The sequence below is a fragment of the Plectropomus leopardus genome, chromosome 19, assembly GCF_026936395.1.
Source record: "Plectropomus leopardus strain MGB_pleo_1.0 chromosome 19, ASM2693639v1, whole genome shotgun sequence".
Taxonomy (NCBI): domain Eukaryota; kingdom Metazoa; phylum Chordata; class Actinopteri; order Perciformes; family Serranidae; genus Plectropomus; species Plectropomus leopardus.
In genome coordinates, this window is record NC_142194.1 from 11,812,757 (window position 1) to 11,838,723 (window position 25,967).

The 25,967-nt window shown below is 40.5% G+C and overlaps 1 protein-coding gene and 1 long non-coding RNA gene across 2 annotated transcripts in view; one reads left to right on the forward strand and one right to left on the reverse strand.

Moving 5' to 3' along the window:
- Positions 1–22,370, reverse strand: part of LOC148186319 (uncharacterized) — a 35,400-nt gene extending 13,030 nt beyond the window's left edge. The window contains exons 1-3 of the long non-coding RNA XR_015774983.1: positions 22,220–22,370; positions 21,292–21,377; positions 10,236–10,332 (exon numbers count right to left, since the gene is read on the reverse strand). This is a non-coding gene — a long non-coding RNA (uncharacterized LOC148186319). The remainder of the gene's footprint in view (positions 1–10,235; positions 10,333–21,291; positions 21,378–22,219) is intronic.
- Positions 22,371–23,577: 1,207 nt separating this feature from the next.
- LOC121958533 (zinc finger MIZ domain-containing protein 1-like) overlaps positions 23,578–25,967 on the forward strand; it is a 152,438-nt gene continuing 150,048 nt past the window's right edge. The window contains exon 1 of the mRNA XM_088070063.1: positions 23,578–23,754. The gene's annotated coding sequence lies outside the window, so the exon portion shown is untranslated. The remainder of the gene's footprint in view (positions 23,755–25,967) is intronic.

Sequence of the window (25,967 nt, forward strand, 5' to 3'; positions counted from 1 at the left end):
TAATCACTTCTAAGGAGCTGATATGGCGGCACACGTTCACATCGTTTCTGTCCCATAATCTTGCCAAAATGATTTGTATCCTTTCTTTCGAGCAAGGGGATCACACCCTCAAACATGTGGTCATTTGTGGCATTCATATGGACATGCCGTTTCTTTAGAAGACACTTGAGCCCCACTTAAAAGGCGTCATGGGCTGCTTTCGATTAGGGAGGCGGTGGGCTGCTTTAGATTTGATGAACAAGAAGTGCATATGCATTCCACAAAGAATGTTAATGAAACACATTCCTGCCGGTTTCTCATGGAAACCAGCCTGGATTTAGGGATAAGGAGGTGGAGAGAAATGGGGTCCCCCTTATACCCCTCCTCAGGAAATAAAAAAGCTTACAAGATGCAGGAGGGAATGACTCTTCTGAAGTAAAAGAGAAAGAAAATTGTGTGGGATGAGAGTGTATTGAGAGACTGTCAATGTGTGACCTCGTGGGGTCCCACAGGTCCACTTATGTGTTGTATTTGTTGTGACAATAAAGAAAATATACAGAATAGAATACGAAACCTATGCAAATGCGGATTTAAATCTTGTCACTCACATGATGTAGCAACCTTCTTACAAACAGATAAGACAGAATAAAAGCAGAGAGATGTTGTTGTTTTTTTTTTTTGCATCAATTTAGGTAGCACTAACAACGATTGTCCTTTGTTGCACTGATTTTTTAATTAAATTGTAACCCTGGATGTCATGTCATTGCGTCTTCTTTTTTCTATCTTTGTGATTAACCCTTTGAAACCTGAACAAATAAGCTCATTTTCTTTAAAAAACATGGGAAGAGGGCGGTGAGCAACCTAAAAAGAAATGGCACAAAAAATGCAAGAAATTAGTAAAAAGTTACAAGAAAATTGCCTGAAAATAAGCACATTAAAAGATGTTAAGAGAATTATATTATATAATTACACATATAGTTTTCTGGCCATTTTTCCTTAGTTTTTTGAAAGTATCTAATAAGCTAGAACAGTTAGAACTAGAACTACTTAGAACAAGTATTGATAACATCTTGATTATTTGACTTGTGTACTGAAACACGGTCAACTACAGCTTCGACCTCTGATTCAGAGGGTAAATGGGATGCAGCATTAACAGTAACTCCAGAAAGTGTTGGGACGATTTGTGCAAGCTTGTCAATTAGTACAATTTAACTGATCATCAGATATATCTGATAGACAGAATGTCTGAAAAATAGATACAGAAATCATGTTGGTGGGTTTAAGTGATTTTTAAAAAGTGCAAATTTTTCATTTCATCTTGAGGACTTCTTGGGTGGCCACTTGACTCCTGCACCTGAACACTTGTAAAACAACATGGTCTGCGAATAAATTCAAATCAACCCACTGGAAGCACTGGCAGACTGCAGCGCGTCAAAGTGGCAGGCCTGCTATCTCGCCACACAGCGTGTTTTGCTGTTGGAGACATATTATGATGAGAATAACAACTCATTTACTGTCTGGACAGTGTAGATACTGTACGAGAGACTTCCTTCATGTATGTGAACTGCAGTACCTCTCTTAATGAGAGCATAATTAATTTGTCTGAGTTTGCATAAGAGAGAATCTTTTCAGTCATTAAGTATTATTAGTCATGCAATTCAACTTGTGCCTCCAAGCCAAAGTCGGATTTTTATGGAGACTCTCTCTCTCTCTCTTTCTCTCTCTCACACACACACACACACACACACACACACACACACACACACACACACACACACACACACACACACTCTTTCTGTTTTAAATCAGCTTGTGGACACTTACAGATACAGAGATACTTATTGAATCAATTTAATATAAAATCTCACATATAAAACATGTTGATATATTCACATGAGAAAGTTCATATAAAGCACTATTTTAAGGTCCAGTATGCAGGATTTAGAGGGATATATTGGCAGAGATGAATACATTTAATAAATATGTTTTCTTTATTTTATAATCACCTAAAAATAAGAATAGCTGTGTTTTCGTTACCTTAGAATGAGTCATATACATCTACATGTGGAGCGGGTCCTCGTCCACTGATATCAACAAGTTGTATCCCTATGTCTCTGCAGTAGTCCCGACAAAACAAACACTGGCTCTTGATTGGGCCATTCACATTTTCGTGTTGGCCACAGAAGTAGGCAGCCTCTCCGCAAAAAGAGCGTCAGAAAACTTTTCAGTACTTTTACCGGTATAAATCACTGATTCTGTTTGTTTTGAGGAAGAGACCTCTGTGGATGATTCGGGTCCTAGGAAAAGACGTCTGGATCTGAATTTGTCAGAGAAAAAGTTATGCTCACATTAGCAGGTGCTGGGCTAGCAGCTCATATGCAAGGAGCCAAACAGCAATGGAGAAACGCTGATGAATAATATGAAACTGCTTTATTCTGTGTTTTGACCATTTATATCAGTGGGTCCATTTATTTTGGATGTGAAAAGACCTCTGCAGGTAATTCAGCTCCCGGCAAGAGCCTCCTGAGCTCCTGGATCCCAAGTTACCAGAGAAAAAAGTGCACAGATTAGCAGTTTTGAAAAAACACAGATTTGCAATGTGAAACTGTTTTAGTCAGTGTTTTTACTGGTTTAAATCACAATGTCCATTTGTTTTGGAGAGGAATAGACCTCTGCGGATAATTCAGCTCCTGGTAAAAACCTCCTGATCAATGAACACTGAAGGAATTCTAACTGGTAGAAGTTTCAGCTGGTTGCAATCTGCAGTCCTCACCACTAGATGCAACTGTGCTTTAAGGAACATCCAGCCACGTCTTCACTGTATTTCTTGTATGTAGGCATCATGTTTGAATAATGGCAACAGTATTTGCATTAGACAAACTGCTCTGCATTCATTTTGCCGATCAGAGAAGAAGCTTGTTTTCATTACAGAGGCTTCTATCTGATGCAGATGAGACACTTTGCCAATTAATGACTAATGCTGTTAGTTAGAAACATCGCCATTGACAAATACGATGTTGCACCATGATTATTGAGCCAGTGTGATTATTTTCTTTCCATTTCACTGACCTTTTCTTTGTGCTGAATATACGGTCAAGCCATAATACGCTGCTTTAGTGCTTAAAAACATCAATCATGTGATCATTCATACAGTGTGTCCGGATCATAATTCTACTTACCAGGGGCACTGTAATGCTGTATTGATTGCCAAACCATTAGCATTTATACAACCATCAATAGTGAAAAGTAGTTCTCCTTCTGCTTTCTGCTTCACTCTGCCATGTGGTAGCAGCTATAAATGGCCATGTTATTGAAAATTCCTTTTTCCTTTCAGTGCAGAGGGGAAGAGGCCGGCCAGATCTCTATTAGCAGACTGGGATTTTCTCCCATGTGTCACTGTGAGTGTAATTGCAATGTCACACTTCAAGGACTTCATGTGGGTGGACTGGTGGTCTACCACAAGAGAGAGCACTGTAGTCAAAATACCAATTAATGAAGGCCAGAGAAATATGACCTGAACCGCTTCAGGTCCATACCTACCAATGACTGAGCCTGTCGATTGAAATTGTATCCCATCAGCCCTCGGTCGTGGGTCAGCGCTCAGTGTCGGTGCTAGCAGATTACACTTTCCTTTCGCTGGATCCCAGCTTGTGCCCTTGAGCGCACATCCAGGAGTTCATCCTCACTTCATGATGATGAATTCACAACTTTAGAGAGAAAATGAACTCCAACTCTTGAGAAATTCTCTGTAATATTATTATGCAAACCAGCAAGTCAAGCTGTACTTCGACATTTTTTACTGGTACTGAGGTCACCCAAGGAAATACATTCCTCTTCTGCTATTCCATTCAGCTTTGTGCAGAGGTACAACCAAACCACTTGCACTGAAGCTGCCAAATGAGCCTGTCTGTGGTCTTTCCTCTTACAATGCTAAGCTGTAGCATCATGTTGCTCCTGTAGCCCTGGGCCACAGGCTGTAGCTTAAGTCTTAGAGTATCTGACCACACATGTGAGCCCTAAGGGATGGCACATCTCAACCTTGGTGCGCATACAACCCACCACTGCCAAAATTAATTACCACAGCGGCCTGTGACCTTGCCTCGCCTGCTCTAGCCCCAGCACCATTTGGAGATAAATCGCCATTTGCATGAGGCGCCAAGTGAACGTCAGATATTGAGTCGGCCTCATGTGAATGCCCTGTGGAGTGCACGGGCAGAGAGGGCTGCTGTGCAGATTCACTGCCATGCAACAGATTCCTGTAAATAAGCCAAGGAAGCATCCAGAAGTAAACTTCTCCCCAGTGTTTGCCCTTACAGCTGCACTAATTAATTTTTGTTTGTTTTGGTTTTACAGCACATTAATTGTTGAGTCCAGTCTTACTGCTTGTATGAGTCTTGTTTCCAAAAGCAATAAGCAGCTGTTTTCACTAAAAAGAACCCTGCATGCTACCTGTCCAGTGCCAAATGCCAAAAGAGGAAAAAAGTTAGCAGCTTGCTGCAGTTTAAATATTGAATAGTACTATACATTTAGCTTTAGTTCTGGTCGCTTACTGAAATTGTTGGTGGTTAAAAGTCACATGTCAAATTTTGCATGTTTGTTTTGGTCAAGATTCAACTAATCAAGCTGGTTCTTAGTCTGATTTATTTTTTGTTATCATTTTCTCAGACAGTTTCATGAAATTGCTGCTGGCTAAAAAAATGCACACCGTGAACTATGTGTTTAGTCATCTTGGCCAAGAATGTACTGACTTACTACTCTTCTTTCATATCATATAAAATGAATCCAAAGGTATTTTAATAATATTACTTTATAGGTTTCCTCTAAACTCGTCACCATGTTTTACTCAGAAGAACTCTAATTAATTCAGCAGTTGTAAATATATAATCTGCATCCCTATAGGTCTTGCGTATAGGATTTAGTGATATCCAATGGTGAGGTTACAGAACTGAAACTTCTCTAATATGCCAATGTGCCAAAAAGTAGCTTGCTAAAACCAAAACGAAGGCAGCGTGTTAGGATTCTTATGGTATTCTTGGTTTTTTGCACCAGAACATTTGTCCCAATACCAGGTAGTTAAATCTGCAAATGTGGGATATATATAAACATTCAAATCTGTTGTGTTACATGAACTGGTGATTAAGAGCTGCAAATTGGTCATTTGTTTGAAGCATTTCCCCGAAAATGTCACACTAACATTCTTTCTTGTAGCACCCAGGCGACACATACTTCAAATGAACCTTTCAAGCCAATTATCCAACGTATTTACCAATTAGACAAATTGTACATTTAGCGCTCATTGGTGTGACTAACTGTGGAAGCGAGGTGAAAATACATTTGTCGACAAAGAGTCTGGTTTCTGTTTCTGACAGCTGGGTCCCATTATGACACGAAATCAGAGCCTCCTCAGGGTCCACTGTGAGGACTCTTGCACTGCCCAGTTATCAAAACACAGCATGGAATCCACTTAAGCCTCGTCGCTGGCTATGTTTCAAGTCATTACACGTAAAATAAAGAGATAGAAAACACATAAATAGTGGTGAAACCAACTCCACTGTAGCCTACCATAGTAATTATACAGGTTAGAAATTAACTGGATGATACAAGGTGAGGCGTTTAAATCACATCTAAATGAACGTTTTGATTGTCGTGCTGCTTCTGTGACATTGCTTTAACTCCAACATGATTTATTTTGTTCTTATAATAATCATGTGCAAATACACTAAATACATCCCCTCTGAGATCAGGACATGTATTATGTGAGGAGCAAACAGCACATGTCCTGAACAAATAAGGTTACAGATTCTATAATGCTCCGGATTTCTCTTCACAGACCCACATATCCAGGTCGTGGCTGCGACTCACAAGAATGCACCATCTGATGATTATGTCTAATTAAATTAAATGTCACTTACAGGCAATGTGGAGTGCCTCCACCACACACACACACACACACGCACACACACACACACTCTGCTGCAGTGACTGCACCAGTATGGCGGCAGCATCTGACAAACCAGAAAGACCATCTAATGATGCTGCAACAAAGAGGATTTCACTTCATCATACCAAAAACCAAAGAAGCCCGTCTCTGCTTTGCGAGATGCTGAATATTTCATGACACCACGGGCTGACCCCGGGTCAGCCTGTGTAGAGGCCAGAGATACTCAGACATATAAATGATGCATTGACAACAGCAATAACTGTGCACGACATTAAGGGGCCTCTTGGAATTACTGCGTGGGGTGTTTGTAAGAAAGCAGCAGGGACTTTTCTTTGGAGGCTGGGGATGGAGATTATCCACGTTTGGATGATTCATTGAGGCCAGTGACAATCTGAGTGTGTGGGATGAGACCTGGTGCTATCTTTACCCTTCCCTCCACCTCTGCCCATCTCTCACTCTCCTCTATTTATGGAGCACTGCAGTGTATATGGCTGCTCCGTACTGGACTGCAGCCCACAGGGGACCCTTCTCCATCTGAACAACCTGCACCTTCTGTGCACAAAGGCAGTGGCGGATCTTCCTGTCCTCCCAGAGATGAAACATAATTTACACTGAGAAAAAAATCTGATGTAAAGAAAAGATGTACAAAGATCCAATGCAAATGGTGCAACACCTACCTCATCAGTGAGTGATCATCTCAGTCACAATAATAAAGCATTTGTGGGTGAAGTTAAGTGGAGTGTATTTGCTTTGTTCATATTGTTTGCTGAATGGGCTGACAGGCCTCAGGAGCAGGGGCCGAAAGTGGCAGGGTCCCCCCTGGTCAACTACAAAATGTCAGTCAAATTATGGTACCCACATACCAACTAGAAAGAGACACAAAATAACTACAAATGGGGGCAAAACAACTTGTAAGAGACACAAAATGACCAAAATGGACACAAAAGTATCTCAGAGACCCCAAACAATGGAAAGAGACATAAAATTACAAAATCCATCTCAAACAGATAAAAAACAACCACAAACAGACACCTAGTGCCTATTTGAAGTCAAAAAGTCAAAAATTACATCACACAAATACAAAATTACCTCTCAGACACATACAATGCCCAAAAAAGACCCCAAAATGACTTCAAAGAGACACAAAATAACCTCACAGAGACAAAAAATGACTACAAAGACACACAAAACAACTACAAAGAGATGCAAAGGGACTAAGTCAACAAAAAAAGGCAAAACCCCCATAAAGTCTGTAGGAGAGGTGGTGGGGTCTTTTGCATACCTGTGCACTCGGCCCAACTGTCTCATAATCCACCCGTGGTTGGCTAAATTGTTTATTTATGTTTGTTTCTCTTTAAACTTTGTTCTTTATTTGTAATAAATACAATAAATATACAATATAATAAGAATAATCATAATAATAAAAATAATAGATATATATCTCTTTTGGGGGGTGGCAGGGAGATGCTTGCCCTGGGAGCTGAATGTGCTGGATACGGCACTGCACAGAGGCAGCATGAAACAACCTCCCCATTGGTGGCAAATGACTACAAATGCTCACATGTACAACATACATTCAGATGTGCACAAAGAGTGTTAGATGCCGCCCGACTCCCAGCAGCTTTGTTTTCCTCTGCTATACCAGAGAGCGCAGCAGCCGTGAGACAAATTGCTGCGTGGCATTAGCACTACAGTGAAGGATGAAAGTGCACCGAGCAAGGCAAACAAGCATCCCATTACAACCGCCACTTAGCAACAAACACATCTATTACAGCGGGCTGAGCAAGGCTGGAGGTGAGCCTGCACACACCTCCAGCAAGCTGCTATCCAGGGCAATGAGATTCAGGATGCACTACGCTGGGAATTTCAACAACATTGAGGAAAAAAAAGAAAAACAAATGGCCCTCCCACTTTCTCCCTGCTGTGAAATCAAGGGCCACAGCCGCTGTTTACATACTTGAAGAAAGAGTCTCTTCATCAGATGATGTTTCATGATTTTTTTGCAGCCCTGCTGAGACTCGGAGCAGCCCCCTTTTTCCAACATCATTTTTTACTACGGACATGACATCACTTCCACAGAGACATGGCTGCTCTATTCATTGGTTCCACTGTATCATAGTGATTAATGGAGATCTTAATACACTGACCTGATACTGCTAGCCTTCTGCTTTTCTCTTTTTGTGGCACTGGAGCTCCTTTATTTTTTTTCACCTCCTCATTTCTCCCCAAAGGTTTCTCCCCAGGGCTGCACCTTACACTCTGATGTGTGTCATATCAACTCTCAGACAAAAACGCATAATTCCCTCCTTTTCTTTTTTTTAACCGCACTAATTACTGTGGTGCAAATCCTGACTGCTGTTGTCATGGTAATTGCCTTTCGGGGGGTTATGGCGCCACTAAAGCTCAAGTGACTGAGAGTGAGAGAAAATGAGAGGAATTGAGGGGAAGATTTGCAAAGGAGACACACACACACACTGCTCATTGTGTGCCAAGCATATTTCATGTTTCATCTTGTTTCATGGCGTGTACTATTGGCAGTTTACCTTGACTCGAAATGATCTGACCACGGTGCTGCTCCGCGTCAATGCCAGAAAATGAATTTGATGTGGGTGAGTGGGGATAAGTGTTCTTTCAGCACCGAGCCGAGTGCCAAGAGGTCCCAGAGCAGAGACCCGCTCGCCGCCATTTATCCACCGCATTAAATGGATGTGTTGAGTTCAAGGAGGGGTCAGTGAAATATAGGGGACAACATATGTCAAACAATACATATAGGAAGAGAAAAGTAGGATCATAAAAAGCCTTTTATCATTTGGCAAACAGGGCTCCCGGCTGAGGGGAAAAAAGAGAAAAGCCTCACGGATTGAAGCGCTTGATCATCATTATGGAACAACAAGAGGCACCTCTGACAGTTGGCACCGACATAACGCTGAAATGAGGATGGTTTAGATTCTCCAAGGTCTCAAGGTTTGGAGCATCAGTGTGTGTGCGGGTGTGTGTGTGCACGCGCTTTGCTTGTCGCAGTGCCCTTAGGATGTCCTTGTGTAGTGTCAAGTGTCCTGCTGGACCTAAAGCATGAGTGGCTTTCTGCTGCTCACACTTGTTATTTAGACACTTAATCATAATGTTTCTCCAAATATCACTTTAATTAACTGATGTTGTCTTCATGCTCAGTGAGTTTTGTTTTGTGGGCACTGGTTTGTTTTTTTTCTGTCATAAAAACACACACGATACACTTGTGGAAATATGGAAATGCAGGGCTGTGCGCAGAAATTTCGGGGGCAGGTGCATTTGTGAAAAAAGGGCACCCTCTCATAACTGTTAAAAAAAATAAAGTTACATGCAGTAGCACTAGGGATCAGATATAAAATGTCAAATTAGAGAAAGAAGAAAAAAATAAAAGAAATTCTTGCAAAAAAGGGCACTTATGTCACCAGTGGCCTGATGAACAAGTGTTTGAACACCTCCTGGGGTCTATCTGAGCACTTGCAAGACAAAGAGGATAAATATCTGTACACTGGAATACAGCTCTCAATATTTAATAGACTGCAACAGATACAATGATTTTCCACCCAACAGGGTCTTCATCAGGCAAATGGTACGTGAGACAGACAGAAGGGTATATTTACACAGACTTGAGCTGATGAGTGAATGAGACTGACATCAGCTGAGTCAATTAAGCAGGCTATGTCATATTGGCCAGATAATAGTTGCAAGTGTTTTTAGTGTTTCTAGCTATGCCTAATTTACTACCACTTCAAAAAGAGAGATTTTAGTCAAAATACCAGAAGAGCAGGACACATCATATGAGAAAGTTGTACAAAGCTAGAAAAGTCCACTCAATAGTGTGTAGATCTCCACCTAGTTCAGCTGCAAGCAGTGGCACTGTCCCTCCTTGACTTAGTCGATCGTGACAAATCAGGTATGGAATTCATATGCAGATGCTAAACGAGACCAAACATTTCTAAGGATGTCAGTATCTGAGACACGATAAAGGCCAAAATGTGGCCTGCATCAGACCCTAGTCTTGCTGTTTTAAGCCAAGCTGATTTCTGAAAAACCAATGGCCAATAAAACAGTTTTTCAGTTGTAAATCACCACAACCAGCACGCATTCATAAATGTGCGCACAAAATATTATGCTGGTTGGTCCAGCAATTTGGGAGATTAACTGCAGACAGATAGATACACACACTAACACATAATTAAAGAAAAAAACTTTATATTGTTACGGCAAACACAACCCTGGGCACTTGATACTATTGCTAAGGGAAAAGGCTTTTTGACTGCCAGACTAAAGGTTAATGATGCGGGCCTACCTGTTGCCTTGTTGTCCCAGCTTTGATCTGACAGTCATCATTTGGTCAGCTCGCAGCTCTCTGTGGTCCAACACGCCTGACATCAGCACTCCATCCACTGTTTGTGTGTAGAAAATAAACAAAGGAAAATAACATGAAACAAAAACTTCATTGGGAAAAGGAGGAAACTCTGCTTCCATCTTCCTTGCAGCACTCATAATTATCTCTCATCCACTGCAGTCCCATACCTGGTCCAGATTGTCTCTCTTAATTACTCTGGCAGACTAAGACAGGCTAAAACAGGCTCTACATTTGCTCTACAATGCGCTGTGATAATATGTATAGCATGAAACACAAACCAGACTTTATGCATAAAACTAAAGCATGGGAGGATAAAACAAAAAGTTTATTTATCTAACTAATGTTTTATTTACACAAGTTTCTGAGAATTTGTCTCTGGATTTCTGACTTTGTAAAATTAGTGAATGTATTTCTTTATATACTTTTTCTTTTCATTGCTTTCTTTTCTCCCAAATGCTGCCTATGCGTTATCAAAGTGGTAAAGATATCGTCTTTATTTGCATGTGCTCTCAGAATTTGCAGTGTGTTGAGCACTCTCACCCTCTTCATACACACGTTGCATTTTTATGTAAAAACCAGTTTGATTTATCTCCATTTTGTGTGCTGGAGGTAGAGACCTCAGAGACAGATATCCCAAAACCTGGACACATAAAACTATCAGCATGACTGCACCAGAGCGACTGTGGCTCACGAGGTAAGGGTCGTCATCTGCCAACTGGAAGATTGCTGGATTGATCCCTGGCCATTGCAGTTTACATGTTGCATTATAAAACAAGTAATTCCGACCAAGCAATTTGATTAGTTCACAAAATATTTACGACATGCACAGACTTGCACGGCAGCACGCCTCCCTAATTATTGACAGAATAACTTAACTATCTCTAAATCGCCAATTTCCATTAAAACAGATTAGTAGTGTGCTGGCTCAAGCAGGGGGCAGAATTATTTATTATCAGACTCCATTAACTCATTTAACAAACATTACCTTCCAGGAATACACCTGACTTTATGAAAAATAACAGCAAAGTCACTAATGGTGTAAACCATAAACTAACACCAAGACAACAACAACCAGCATAAACCACCATGTTCAGAACAGACAGATTATAAACACTGAAAAAAGTGACATTTGCATGTATGAACAGAAAACACCGAACTTAACTGCAAACTAAGAACTTTTCAGTCCAGATATAGGCATGATGGGAAAATAGGTGATTAGTGATAGTCATTCATAGTCATAGTCACAGTCATAGTCAGTCAATCATTGATAGTGATTGGACCGCAGTGACACGTTGTTTTTTAGGAGGCTAAATGGCACCAAGAAGCAGGATATTTCGTTAGATAACAACATGTCTTGAGTTTTGGAAATTATGACACCTCTATCTTTTTAGATAGAGGATTCTATTAGAATTCTATTAATTCGGACTTTTGGACTTCGCCTTGCTCTTGAGTTATTGGAAGTGTTTGGTGTCCTCCATCAGTTGTGCTGTGACACGGAGCTACTCACTTAAAAATACAGGTAAAGTTTGCTGATGTAAAAGCTAAATCTGTTTATGGAAAACGATTTTTTGTCAACAGATATCTTAGTCGTAACATGACTGAGCAAGCTGAGCATTTCTGCATTTATATTTTGTGTATTTATTTAGTTTGGGATAGATCTCTTGAAAGCATTAGTGAAAGTTGGCTGGCGGACTCAACAAGGACTAGAAAATGTGTCCGTTGCTAATGTTGTTACTAAGGCTGGACCTTCTTGCTGGAGTAGTAAACTAGGGTTTAATTTCATATAGGATTCTACTGACTGATTGCTTTCCAGGAATTAGTCAGACTCTGTGTATTCACATGGAAATGGAGATAACAATCACAAAAAGTTTTTTTATTTTGAGGGCTAGTTGACCCAAACCATGAATACATTTTGACTGCACATGTTTATTTTGTTGGTAATAGTTCTATAATCGCAATATTACACTCAAGGGTGTGCTTTTAACATCATTTAAGCTCTTCAATGATGCTCTCATGTAATATTGCTTAAACATGCTGAATCAAAACATTGTTGTGCAATGTTAATCTGATGTTTTTCTAAATGACTAAGTGGCAAGTTGTGAGGTAGCCTCAGCCACCAGTGCATGAATGGTGCTTGTGTTGTCAAGTGCTTGCAGTGGTGGCAAAGAGATCATACTATATGCTATCCTTGGCATTGCTGGACTGTTTTTGTTGTTGTTGTGTTTTTATTTATTTTTTTTACAATTTTGGTGAACTTAGTTTCATTATTATTACATGCACTTTAAATGATTTCTAAATTGGGCATAAGTATTGAGATGTCTTTTTTTTTTTAACTTTTTTTTTTCTAATGAGGGACAGTCCGTAAAAAAAAAAAAGATCCGTTCCAGATGAATTCCTCTAAGTTCCTCAAATGACTGTAATAGCTGCATTTTGTTGAACACATACCCACAACACACACACACACATACACACAGAGGCTAATTCAATGTTCCAGCCCCTGTTTGTTTAGTCATGGACAAACAAAAGGCTGTGCCAGCAGCTTGTTGATCTGAATGGGATTTATTTCACTGAGTTTGAAAGGAATTGTCAAGAATTTATTTACAAATCAATTCCACACACAGGAGATCAGCTCTATGATAACATACACACACACACACACACACACACACACACACACACACACACACACACACACACACACACACACACACACACACACACACACAGCTCTAATACAGTTTAATCCGTTATGACTGGTGCAACTTCTGCAAAATCACTGCAATCCTTTCATGCCAGATGCTGTAATGATGTAATAATTTGTTCTTTGAAATTGCTTTCATCTCATCAATAACTTAAAGTGCTGTTGTGTTGGAATATTTACGAAGTCATTTAGTACACCGTATTTAATTTTGAGTGTTACAGTAATGGCGAGATTTGGAGAATGATGTTTTAGGTGGAATTGTTACAAAGAAAATATAATCCCTTATTAAGAAGAAATGATTAAGTGCTTAAACTGAAAACTGTATTATATACTGCAGCATTAACATATTATGTTTCACTCTGGGAAGGCAAATCACTGCAGTACATTCTGGGACAAAATACAGCTATTTAGTTAAAGCGTAATTCATTCATTAAAGGAATAATTCTACATCATGGCAAGTACTCTTTTTAGTGGCAGAAATCTGCTGATTGTGCTCCATTGGAGTTAATTGATTTTCGTACAAAATGCTGCCATTACAAATGCTGGCATGACGAAGCCCTTAATAATATTTCCTAACAGACTTTCTCAATGTGTTATATGTTATTATTTAGTGGATGTATGTTCAAACTTCATGTTTCTTTATATTTCAAGAACGCCCTCTTGGTTATGGTAAGGAAAAGGTCACCTTTTATCCTGAAACATTCAGCTTTGAGGGAATAATGGTTGCAATATTAAACACATCTTTAGTGTCATTAAATGGTTATAATTCCACTCTAAAACTAGGTCAAGGCAACAGACCTTTGTGGTAGGGTTTAGGCAAAACATTATGGTTTTCACATTAAATAAGTGCTTTTGTAACCAATTATGTCACATAGATAACTCACATAGAATGCTAGACATAGCATACAAGGCCACGCTGTTATTAAAATTCGTCGACGTTGACTTTGGGATGCAAACACTACTCTCCTGGGTAAATGTCCTGTGTTTGTTTGACCCTCCTGTCCGCTCTCACCATAGCAGCCTTTTCAGTATTTTTACAACTTTGCGCACAATTTGTCACTTTTATGCTACGTCACGCCACTTCCTCCTCTGCTGCTGTAATAAGTACTACTGCCACTGGAGGGCACCAACTATACTGTGGTAAAGGTTTGAATGGGTGGGAATCACATCACCTGCTTGCACACTGGACACGTGGCAGTTTTTTACGCAAAGAATGAGCGGGGTTTAGTTGTTTGTTGCTCTCAAAGGGTGGTCTGCTGCAGCTGTCTCACCTAGGTGTCACACCATCCACAATACCCTCCACCTCCCGATGGCAAAGTCAGCTTATATACATGTAATCAAAGCTATGTCCCTTTAGTAACAGAAATAGAAAGCTTTTATTGTCATTGCACAAGTGCAACAACATTTGAAAGTGCTACTTCTAAAACAGTACAAGTATTAAAAATACAAACAACACCAACCAATATAATATTAGGCACGCATAAAATAATTAAAGGGCTAATTAATACTTTGCAAGAAGTTACCTGTTTGCTATTGCACAGAAAAGAGCACATTGAATTGCACAAAATAGATATTGTTATGCTTATTACAATGGTTGATATGATATGTATGAAATGTCTGTACCCATGGTTTTCAGAAAGATACAATGCCAACATTTTCTCCTGGAAACTGGGCTGGATACTTTGAAACATAAATGCCTATAGCACCTACCAATTATCTGTTATCCTCATTTTTAATGAAGATATTCATGACATTTAGTCAGGAGTTCATCTGCAGGTAATCTCTGTCAAAACAGAATAATCACTGCTGTCACTCTATTGAGACGTGAAATGCTATAAATGCATTTAGACCTCATGAATGTTTTGACAATGTGTCAGAAATAGAGGCCAAGAGGACTTTCAGTCCTCACAACTGCTGCAGCTATCTCTCACTCCATGTTTTTCAGATTAATTCAAAGCATCCCACTGCCTGCGAAATGACAACACTGCACAGACAGCCTGAAGTTACACTTTGATGGACACAGTGGTCTATCTCTGCCGTTGACTTCAGTGGTGAAATTGTGACCCCCTGGTCATTTTGGCGGAGCCTTATCAGCGCTGGCCAAATGCAGGGAGTTAGATGGAAGGACTAAGGAGATGATTTGTGGACAGTCTAGCACACTAATGGTGCTAACGCTGCATGCTGGCCACATTGTGGCTGCAGAATATATTGTGGAAATGGGATGGGGGGGACTCACATCCAATTTGATCAGGCTGAAATGGAAAACATAGAAGACAAATCCTGCTGAATATTTCAAAGATTTTCCTGCTGCAGTACTCACTCACCTAAGACGGAACAAATCATTAGCACAATGTTTTAGTGTTGGAAAACAGGATTTCAGGGCTACCACAAAGATAAATGTCAGCTTAAAGTTTATACAGTACAGTGCAACCTTTTAGTCTGTGATCCCACCGAGCAGAGAAAATCCACTGGGTGCAACCTTTAGAGGCAGGGGATCCTCCGCCCGACCTAACTCCTCGAATCAGTGGCAGAAAATCTATATCCTCTTAAAGAGGGGGAGTCACATCAAATAACAGATATATGAAATCCATCTTGTTTCTGAACTCATGTCTTTTGTAGGAAACAGATCAATGTGCAGGCCTCTCCTTGAATTGCCCACAGTGACACAAAAATCAGTAAAATAAAAAAAAGTAGACTTTAGGTAACATATTGTGAGAAAACATATACCACAGCAACATCAGAGGAGCTGAGGTGAAACAGGTGAAAAGCGAAGGATTCATGGGAATAAATGTTACAGATGACCTGATGCGGATTTTACAGTCAACCATTTAGATAAAAAGTCTCACGTACAAAATCACAAAGAACGGATTATAGATGCTATCTACTCTGTCTCAAGGTCTTATTATGTATTTACCTGCATTCATATGTAGATATCTGGTTACAGATAACAGCCATAATGACTGGCATTCAAAAGAGGAGCGTGGGGTTGAAAAAAAAAATCACTTTTGCAGCAATTTTCTCCTATAAATGTAGTCTATATTTTTGTTTTTCAACAAGCATAATTTAGAAGATGCAACAATCACATAAAAGTTGTACACATAACTTGTGGTAAAGTAGATCCTGTTCTAATTTAATACTTTACACAAATGTCAGCAACACAACCTGGTCAACAACCTGGTTTGGCACATGGGAGACCCCGGATTGCGAGCAGCTGAGAACATCATCAGCGCCTCAACACCCAACGTCAGTGAAATCAGCAAGATGAGGTTTAAGGACAGCACCCAGCCTGCAGCCCGTTCACCCTGCTGCCATCTGTAACGTGATACAAAACTATGTGCTGCTGCTGAACTTCCTCCCTTAGGCCGTGAGACTCCTAAACTCCATTTGAACTCCTTCATAACACAAATAAGGACTGAGACTCCAACATCTCAACTATTGCACCTCTGCTCGACACGTTGCACTGCAAACACTGAACTGTCTGGATATTTATTTCCCTTGTTGCCCCTTTGAATTCACGAATAAACAGAGGCCTGTTATACACAACAGTATCTTTTACCAGCGTGTGCGTGATGTTGAAGAAATCTCCTTTTCCTTTCATCCGCTCATGTTCATTCAGCATAAAAAATGCCAAAATATTTACATGATACTGTAATATGACACTACTGCACAAAAGCATTCAGTATTTGTTTTCTTTATCCCATTGTTTTTTTAGTGCATTTTCAAAATTGCTACAGACCATTTCTTAACCTTATTTTGTTCTTTTTTTCTCTCAAAAAACACAACGATGTGGGGGATACAGCTTCATTTTGCCGTTCCATCCTGAACTGTTTACACGATAATATAGCTGCCCTTGACCTTGATGTTAAAAGCATTTGACCTGATAAAAACAGTTAAGAAAAAACAGCCCTGAACCACTCGCTGAAAGCACCGGTGTGGATAAAGCCTATTATATTTAAACTGCACTTTATTATATATGTATTTAAAAAAAAAAACAGAATAAGGGATTTTCTTGGCAGTCATCATCTGTATTATTTAACAAGTGTTCTTTTGCAGCAGTAAAAATGTTCCCCGTGTTTATTTTTGACAAATGGAATCTGTATTTAAAAACCCGTTTATTATGTGACACTGTTCTTTTGCTCACTCTATGCTGACTTAAATGCTTATTAATAGAAAACACCTCCAATGAGACCCAAAAAATTGCCTAAAAATTGAGAATGGTAACTCAGAAATTCATTTTTAAGAGGATTCAACTATTGTGTGTACACATGCAGGAGTGTGCTTTTATTTCCAGCGTGATAAGTGCATGTTTTTAGTGGAGTTGACAGAGCTGTGCAGACAAGTGCCTGAGCGCCTGGTTGCTCTCTCTTTTCGACATGTCAGGTGCCGTGTTTACGCAGCCTGTTGCCCGGCAACCCCTGCCAAACAGACTGGTGGATAAGGGACGCTGTTTGATGCTGTTATGAGGGTGTCTGTTCGACTGTGTGCGTTTGCATGTGTGGATCTGCGAGCAGGTAGTGCTGCTGCCCTCCATGGGGCTTCACAAGTTGTTGCACCTTTTCCATCATTAACCCCCGATTTTCTAATGCGTCAATGACTGATCCTGGGAATAGTTCATAGCATCAAAAGTTCAAAAAGGTTTGGTTACATTTATGTTTGCTCTTGTTACATAATGTTCAGACAAAGCATTTTAGGAATAAACAGAATCTGCGCTGCGCTGCGGCTGCCAGCACGAGGTCAGAGATTTTTAGATTCTTTGTGAGGTCTTTAAAATTTACAAACTTCAGCAAATTGTATCTCTTGTGCACTTTGATCACCCCATTTTAAATTAACTTGCCATTTCCCAGAGCCAAAAAAAAGATTATTTAATTTGGAACAATGAATAAAATGTGCACCATAACAAATAAGTACACTTGGTTTGATGAAATAATGGAGTTTAAGTGATTTTGCTGCATCTTTCGTGAGGTCTTGAAGATATACAAACTATAGCATGTTATATACTTTATCAGATTAAGGTTAGGGGTTAGGGAGTTAGGGTTGACTGAGAAACTGCAGTCCTGGGAAGCCTGATGATATTTAAAGGCGCATGAGTATCCAAGGTTGTATTACTACTTTAGAATTACACCGCAGAACTATGCTATCTTAGATCGTGTATGTTGATATCTGTTGCAGAAGTAAATTATCACAAGAGGGAATCACTAAGCTAAGCTCCTTTGATGAAAAATAACTGAAGAGATTCACTCTGACCTTAAAAAACATGTGACATTTCCCAGTTGAGGAGCTGGAACCCATCCTTTACGATAAAAAAAAGGAGAGCATCTTACTTAAATGTCAGCGCCGGATGGACTAGCTCTGATATTGTTGAGGAACTGCCTCATTTTTTTTTTTTATTAGTGCATATGAACCCACCACGCAATTTACTGTGGTATCTCATTAAGCCCTATAATGTCTTGCTAATAATTACACACTCACATTCAGTGGAAAATGATTCGGCAGAGGAGATCACAAGCCCGGGATTCTGACAAACACAGTATGCTTTGACTATAATTGACTTTTCACTCTGCCCTGGAGTTACAGGAGAATAATGGGGCTGGAAATAGCTAGTTAACCTCCTGTCAGGTAATACATAAAAGGAAAACAAAAAAGTCTCCGCAGCACTGCAATATACCTAAACCCTTTCCTCTGAGAGGGAACAGAGGGATGTCAAGGTGGGAATTGTTACACTAAGTGATTTTATTAAGTGGAACACCCACTGTGAGCTCAATCTGCCACGCAGAGATTGTTTGACGCAAATTATACATAATTCCCAGTGCATGACAAAACATCTATAACCCACACCTACAGTATGGTTCAACAGCAGCGCTGAGCCATGAAGACAACAAACTACTGAACGTTAATAAATGGATATTATTTTGCACTCATTATTGTTGAGTAGAGAAAAGTAATTGATCAGTCATGAAAAGAAAAATAAAGAAATGTGTGAAAACTGTGTTGAAAAATGAACCTTTTTGTCATTGATGGGTTAGAGTGAAAGACTGTATTTGTGAAAGAATATTAATTGTGCAATGAGTGTTAAATTTGATAAACTTGAGCTACATCACATTGCTCTGCAGCTGGCTGTGTTCCTGCTGAAAGTTAGAAAAAAATATCAGAATTTCATAAATGTATCAAGCATAACTGCACCAGAATATCATGTTGGCATTGTACATTTCTGCAAACAACTATGCAACATTTCAAGCCATGTCAGTCGCGACAAAGCCAGGTATTTTAATGAGACGTCGGGACATTTTCAGCTGTGTTAGTTTCGCTAAAATGGAGGATTTTTTTTTTCTTAAATCGGGACATTTATAGCTGCGTTTGTTGCGTATCACATATTTTTAGTGAGGTGTCTGGACAATTCCAGCTGTGCTAGTGTTGACAAAACTGAGTTAATATTATTATTTTTGGTAGTAGTAGTAGTAGTACTTAGCAAGGCAAAGGTGATGTATCATTTGTGTTAAATGCATTTGGATATTCTCATGTTACAAACTGAATAAAAAGTTAATCACAAAAATCATAATAAACGGAAAATTTAAAAAAAAAATCATTAGCAACATCTCTGTTGTGGTGTTCCTAAATCAAACATTATTCTGTCTGTGCATTTCAGTGAACCAGTCTACATTGTATTTTCTGCGTGTCAGTGTTTCAGTGATCACGTTGTTCCTCTCAGTATCTAGCAGCAAAGGAAACATGTTGTCAACCCCCTCGCCTCTTTCTCTCTCTGCACTGTCTCCCTCTGTCTCTCCCACTTCTTCATTGCCCATGGCCTGAGGGAACAGTTGGCTTTCTGAATGCTCTTCCCCCTTTGTGAGCACACATTGATTGGCTCTCCGCTCCCCCAAAAGCAGAGCAGCATGGGGTGCCAGCAGCCAGCTTTCTGCTGGTGCTGCTCAAAAAAAGTCTGAGGGAAAAAAAAGGAGAGGAAATCATCAGGAGGCTTCACCACAACCTGTCGAGGTATGTCTGTTCTCTTTCTGTCTGCCTCTCCCGCTGTAATGAGAATCAATGGGGTTTATCACATTTCCCTCATGTCTTTTTGTCAAATGGAGTGCAATAGTTGTCTCCTGTTTGCAGAGCCCTGTCCTCCTCCTCCTGCTGATTCCCTCCATCCTTTGCAATCCTATTTGTTGACCAGACTCCAGTGCTGTCACCAGGTCGCACACAATCCCATAACACAACACACCCCCAATATAACACAGTTGTTTGGGGAGTGACGCCTGTGAACCTAAGGGGCTTGGTAAAAATGAAAGCACAAAAGCTGCCGTCTGCAGCTATAATTTAACTCACATTTTCATGTTTCAGCGAAAGAAAGTGAAGCAAAATATGCCAGCACAGCTTTTGGACATCGTTATAAGTAGACACTTGGGAATGCACGACTCCAACACTATCTCTCTCCATATTTTCGGACATACCACCGAGCAGCATGAGCTGTGTGTCCACGGCAGAGTAAAGTGTGTGCACTGTGAACACATTTGGACTGGAAGAAAGCCAGCGGTTGGTTGGTTGCGGAGGATGTGGGCTGCTCTCCGGAGCCTGTCGGTTGTTCATTCATAAACCAGGTGGGAACTGTAAATGAAAACACAGACATCTCCTCCCTGGCTACACTTTGAAAGATCGCATTGTGCTGTTTTTATGTAAGGAGCAGCAGGACGTACGGGGTGCGGGTCCAACATCGAAGATGTGTTTTGTAATTTTCTGAGATGGTTTGTTGACCTATTGTAGTCTTAATTCAAACATTTAAACAAAATATTAATTTTAAAAAATGCAAGAATATTTATTTAATTGAAATTCAGGTTTTAGTCAGTCTAACTTATTCAGATCAAAATCAGGCAGCACCATTGTTTCTACGTTCATTCAACATGGTGATGCAGCTTCGTTCAGTTCACTCATCGTCATGACAGCCATCAGACCAACAAACTAGACCACATGTGCCTGCCTGACGCCAACTCGGCTTCCTCCTTGACTATGAGCCCTGTCTTCCACTCTCTGGAGACCCTGGTTTTCCCCACAAGCTCCCTGCTGTAAGTTTTTCTGCAACTTACCTGATACATTCACCTGCGAGCCCGCTCCACATTCACAATTTCCCCACTCAGACTCTGAACAATCACCTGTGAACGTGAGCTCACCTCAGTCTCTCTGCAAACTCTGCTCCACCCCAGAACTGATAACTGTCCCTACTTACCTGCAACCTGGTTATACTCACCTTTGCTCCATTCAACCTGCCAAAAGATTAAATAAAGGTCATTACCAACTACTCACCTGCTCTGTTGTGCTGCAATTGGGTCCTACAACACCCCGTTACCAGCGGTGGGCTGTCAGGGCCATCAGGGCCAACTCTGCTGACCCTGTCAAAATCAAAATTATTATTTGTTTTTAAATAGAAATGCGTCTGTTACTACTAATTACTATGTCAGTGTGCTACTTATCCACAAAGCAATTTTTTTTTTCTTATAGTGCTGTACGAGGATTTCCTATGTCACTTAAATGCATCACAGCTCCTCAGACCAGCCCAGACCTGCACACTGATTACAAACTCAAGTGACACTATAAAGCTTGGTAACCGACGTCGTCCCACCGGGTGACGGTTTGAGTCCGGCACGGCGCAGCGAGACCGGGGAGATCCCGCGGTTATTACAGAGTCAGGCGCATTATATCAGTACAGAAGAAGTAGTAACTCATTCACTCCCAATCATGGATGTATTATAAGGAAGTCCCAACAGGCTATTCCACACCATTTCCTTTTTATGGTTGTCCAGCTGTCTTGCAGGGGTTGCCGGTTGTCCAGCTGACACTCAAACCGCCAACGGTGGGAGTTTACGGGTGTGGGAGCACGGAGCAAAACCGCAGGAGAGCCGTGACTCACATGCAGCCGGTAGAAATAGCACAATTTGAACTTCTAGAAATTTCCAGGTCATGTACACAGCCATTGGTAAACTGAACGTGGGCTTCTAACGATTAAACATTTGGAAACTGGGACAGTGTAGGCACTAACACCACACACAAAATAACTAAAAATATCGGGGACGTGAGGGCAGTCAAGGCGCCGTTATGGGTCAATCTTCTCAATGTTTTTTGCGTCGAGTAAAAGTTTTCCCCTGTACAAACTGCTGTCTTTTAAACTACTTTTCAGCACACTGTGTTAAAATTGAGCATAAAATAACCAATACCGCTAACTGTTATCTATTACCTGTTAGCTATTCATTCGTTGAGTGGCCACGCAATATGGCGGCTCCGACCATGGATATATTTGTAGTGAAGAAACAACACTCGCAATGCGCTGCGTGGTGACGTCACGTTGTCAAGCTCTACTATCAGCCAATCAGATTTTGATATGTAGTGACAGCCCGCCCCGCTGGCCCTATCGCTGCGCTAGCTTTTGGTGTTGTCATCAGCTTTGAGCTTGACTTAGCGGCTTTTGACGTTAGCAAACGAGCTGTCAACTATTAATGGAAAAACGCAATGGCGGCTGTATTTACAGCTGCTACCGACCTTGTTACCGATCTACTTCAAGTTCCTTTTTCAAGAAGATCGTTTGCAGACAAGAAATAGTTACAAGAGGAAGACCTGCTCCTAAACTGGATGTACTTACTAAGGCAAGCGAAGGTTTTGTGCGGTATTTAACCCAGAGCAACGATGAGCTGTGAGTGGCTAACAGCTAGCGCTGAGCGGATCAAGCTATTTTTCTGTCCATGTTTACTATTTAACACCACTGAGGGGACGCGGAGTAGCTCTGGTTTTACGGCTTATTGGTTGTGTAGTTTTTGGGGACAGCAATAATTATCCTTCAGGGGACATGAGGAAGGGAAAGAGTCGCTGAATGGGGGTAATTACTATGCTGACTTGCGACGCCACCTTGCCACCGCCACAGGTTTCACTAAGACATCAGGAAAACTTCAAAATGACCTTTTAAATGCTGTTGATGAGGTGCTTAGTGATGCTATCAAAAAAGACATCACTAAGTTTTTGGCAGTTATGGTCGTTGAGACCACCGACTTCAACAATGCTGCCCAGCTGTCATATGTCCTCAGGTACGTCACCGAAACAGGTGTAACATATAGATGTTTGAGGATGTTAGAAATTTGAAAAAGAGTGCTTGTTGGGTAGCTACGGTTGCAAAATAAAGTTAGTATCTCAGTGCTAAGATGAAGCTGCCGTAATGACACCGGGACTGACTGGAGTGCAGGCTCCTGTGAAATAATCGATCCCCGGGATCTTTTGTGCATTGTTATGCACACACATTAAGTGGTCTTGTTTGTTGCATTGCTTGATTCACAACTGTTCCCACAGTTCAAGGAGACATTTCTCGCGTCAGAGATCAGGAGCCTGAGTGAGAGCTACGGAGCACAGTTTGACCTTCCCAGACTCGGAGCTGAACTCAAAGTGATGTTTAACACGAGAAACTTTCAGGGGAAGAGCCCAAGTGATCTGCTGACATCTCCGAGGAGCACGGGGCTGACAGACATATGTCACAACTTTATACCCTCACATGCTTGATCGTAACAATCCCAGTGTCCACAGCCTCCTCTGAGCGATCTTTGTCGGCTTTCAAACGCATCAAAACATGTGAGGAATATAACTGGACAAACACGACTGTCGGCACTGGCTTCTATCTCCATAGAGAAGCTGCTCATTCATCTGAAGCAGGAAGCACAACTGCATGAGGAGGCCATAAAACGTTTCATCTGAAATGATCGAAGGATGGATTTTATTTACAAGTGATGGGTGAGTGCTACTTTTTTTTCTCAGATGAAGTAATTGTATTGTGGTTTAAACAGCATCGTGCATTGTTGAGGTTGTATTTGATAAGTATTGTTGGGTTTAACTTACACGTATAATTTTTCTTATTGAACTGAAGGTCGTGCATTGATAATATTATGGTAATATTTATTGTATGGAGCCTTTTTTTCTGCCATGTTCTGTTGATGTGCAATCTGGTTGCTTGGGAACATGTATGATGATCTACTAGTGGTTGTTGCTGTTGTTTACGATCAGTTTTTGTGTTGGTGTTGATGCAGTGGTGCAAATAGCGTGGTGATTTGTGCAGTCACTGCCATGAAGGGGTGTGTGCGTGGGCAGCGGGCTCGCAGGTCATTAATGCTGGCCCTGACTGGCCCCTGACTACAGTCCTGCATACCTTTTAACAAGTGCTCTGACTTGCATAATCATGCTTAAGTTGCCACAAGAGGGGGAAATGAGGGAAAACTGCAGAGCTGGGTGATAATTTTATCTGGGTTCATCATGAGGAGCGACCCCTTTTACATTATACAGTTGGTTTTGTGCACTGTCATAATAAAACTATTGTTTAGAGCAGCTGTAAATTAGCAAAGTGAAGTCTCAATATATACTTCTAAAGCTTTTTGGTGTCTTATTCACTTCTGTTGTCTGAAGAAGTCAACATGGGTCGATTAAAGGGAACACTGATGATCAACCCCATGTATGTCTTACTGCAGTGTGACAGAGCAGCATGTTGGGTAAATCTGATGTCACACCGAGTCTTCATTGTTGAGCATGACTTTGTGTATGAATTTTAAAAACATTTCACAGTCTTTTTTTTTTTTACATAGTCTCCTTGACCCAGTTGTGATAAGGAAAATTCCTATCTATATTTGGATCTGTGTGTCTGTCTCGCTCTGGCGTACATCACAGACGTCGCATCACTTTGAGAGAGGAGGTGTCACAACACTGTGATCGCAGGTCTGACAGGGTGATCCCCTTCACCCCGTCTCAGTAGAACACTAAGATTTTACATCATCATGGTCACTTATTTGGTATAAAAGTATTAATTATAAAGAATAAATGAATGTTTTTGCATTTAGGTGAAGCACATGAGGTGCATCACATCCTTAAATTTAGTTTGCGTGGCTGTACTGACTCAATTTTTCAGAGTTGCAGCTCATCTCAGTAAAAGGAAAAGTACTTTGGTGACTCACACATACATGAATACCTGTAATTCCTCCAGCTGAGTGTGACAAGCTTAAGTGGCCTGAGACAAATTGTTGAATGGGAGCTATTTTAAGCTACCTAATAGGCGACAATTTAGGAATTCCTATCAGCGAGAGAGCACCAAACGGCTGCATGGCTGTATTTAAAATTAGCTGTATGGTATGAAAGATAGATCTAAACTACTCTATCGTCTACATCAGCGGTTCCCAGCCTTTTTTCTTGAAGGGACCTTTTTCCTATCATTGAGTAAACAGATGACCCCAGAGTAAGTGATAGATGATATGGATGTTTTAGATTATATTTAATGTATAACATTACCGACCAACTGATAAACTGTACAATTAACTCAAATAGTGAACGCAATAACTGCAGGAAATTTGTGTAAAATAAGCAATTTGAGTGAATTTGAGCAGATTACTTCTAAGGTTACTTTTTATAAGGTTGTCTCTGTGTTCTATGTCATTTTTTAAACAATCACACACACTTAAAGGTCCAGTGTGAAAGATTTATGGGGTTATATTGGCATAAGTGTAATATAATTACACTTACATTACTTTTCACTGTTTAAGAATGAGTTGCTTATATCGACATAGGGAGGCGGGTCCTTGTTTACAGAAATCACGATGTTGCACTGCTGTGTTTCTACAGTAGCCCAGAATGGACAAACCAAACATTAGCTCTAGATAAGGCATTCATGCTTTCACATTGGCTCTTGCAATTAGATCAGGTGAATCTGAAAAACAGAGTTTTTTAAACATGAAAGTGCATTATTCAGTATTTTTACTGGTTTAAATCACAGGGGTTCATTTGTTTTGAGAAGAAGAGACCTCTGCAGATAATTCAGCCCAGGTACAAACCACCTGAATGTCAAGATTTTAAGTTATCAGAGAAAAGATAAGAACACATTAGCAGGTGCTGGGCTAGCAGCCCGTCTCTGACATGATAAAAAGCATTGGTGAAAGTGTTATATTCAGTGTTTTTACACCAGTTTT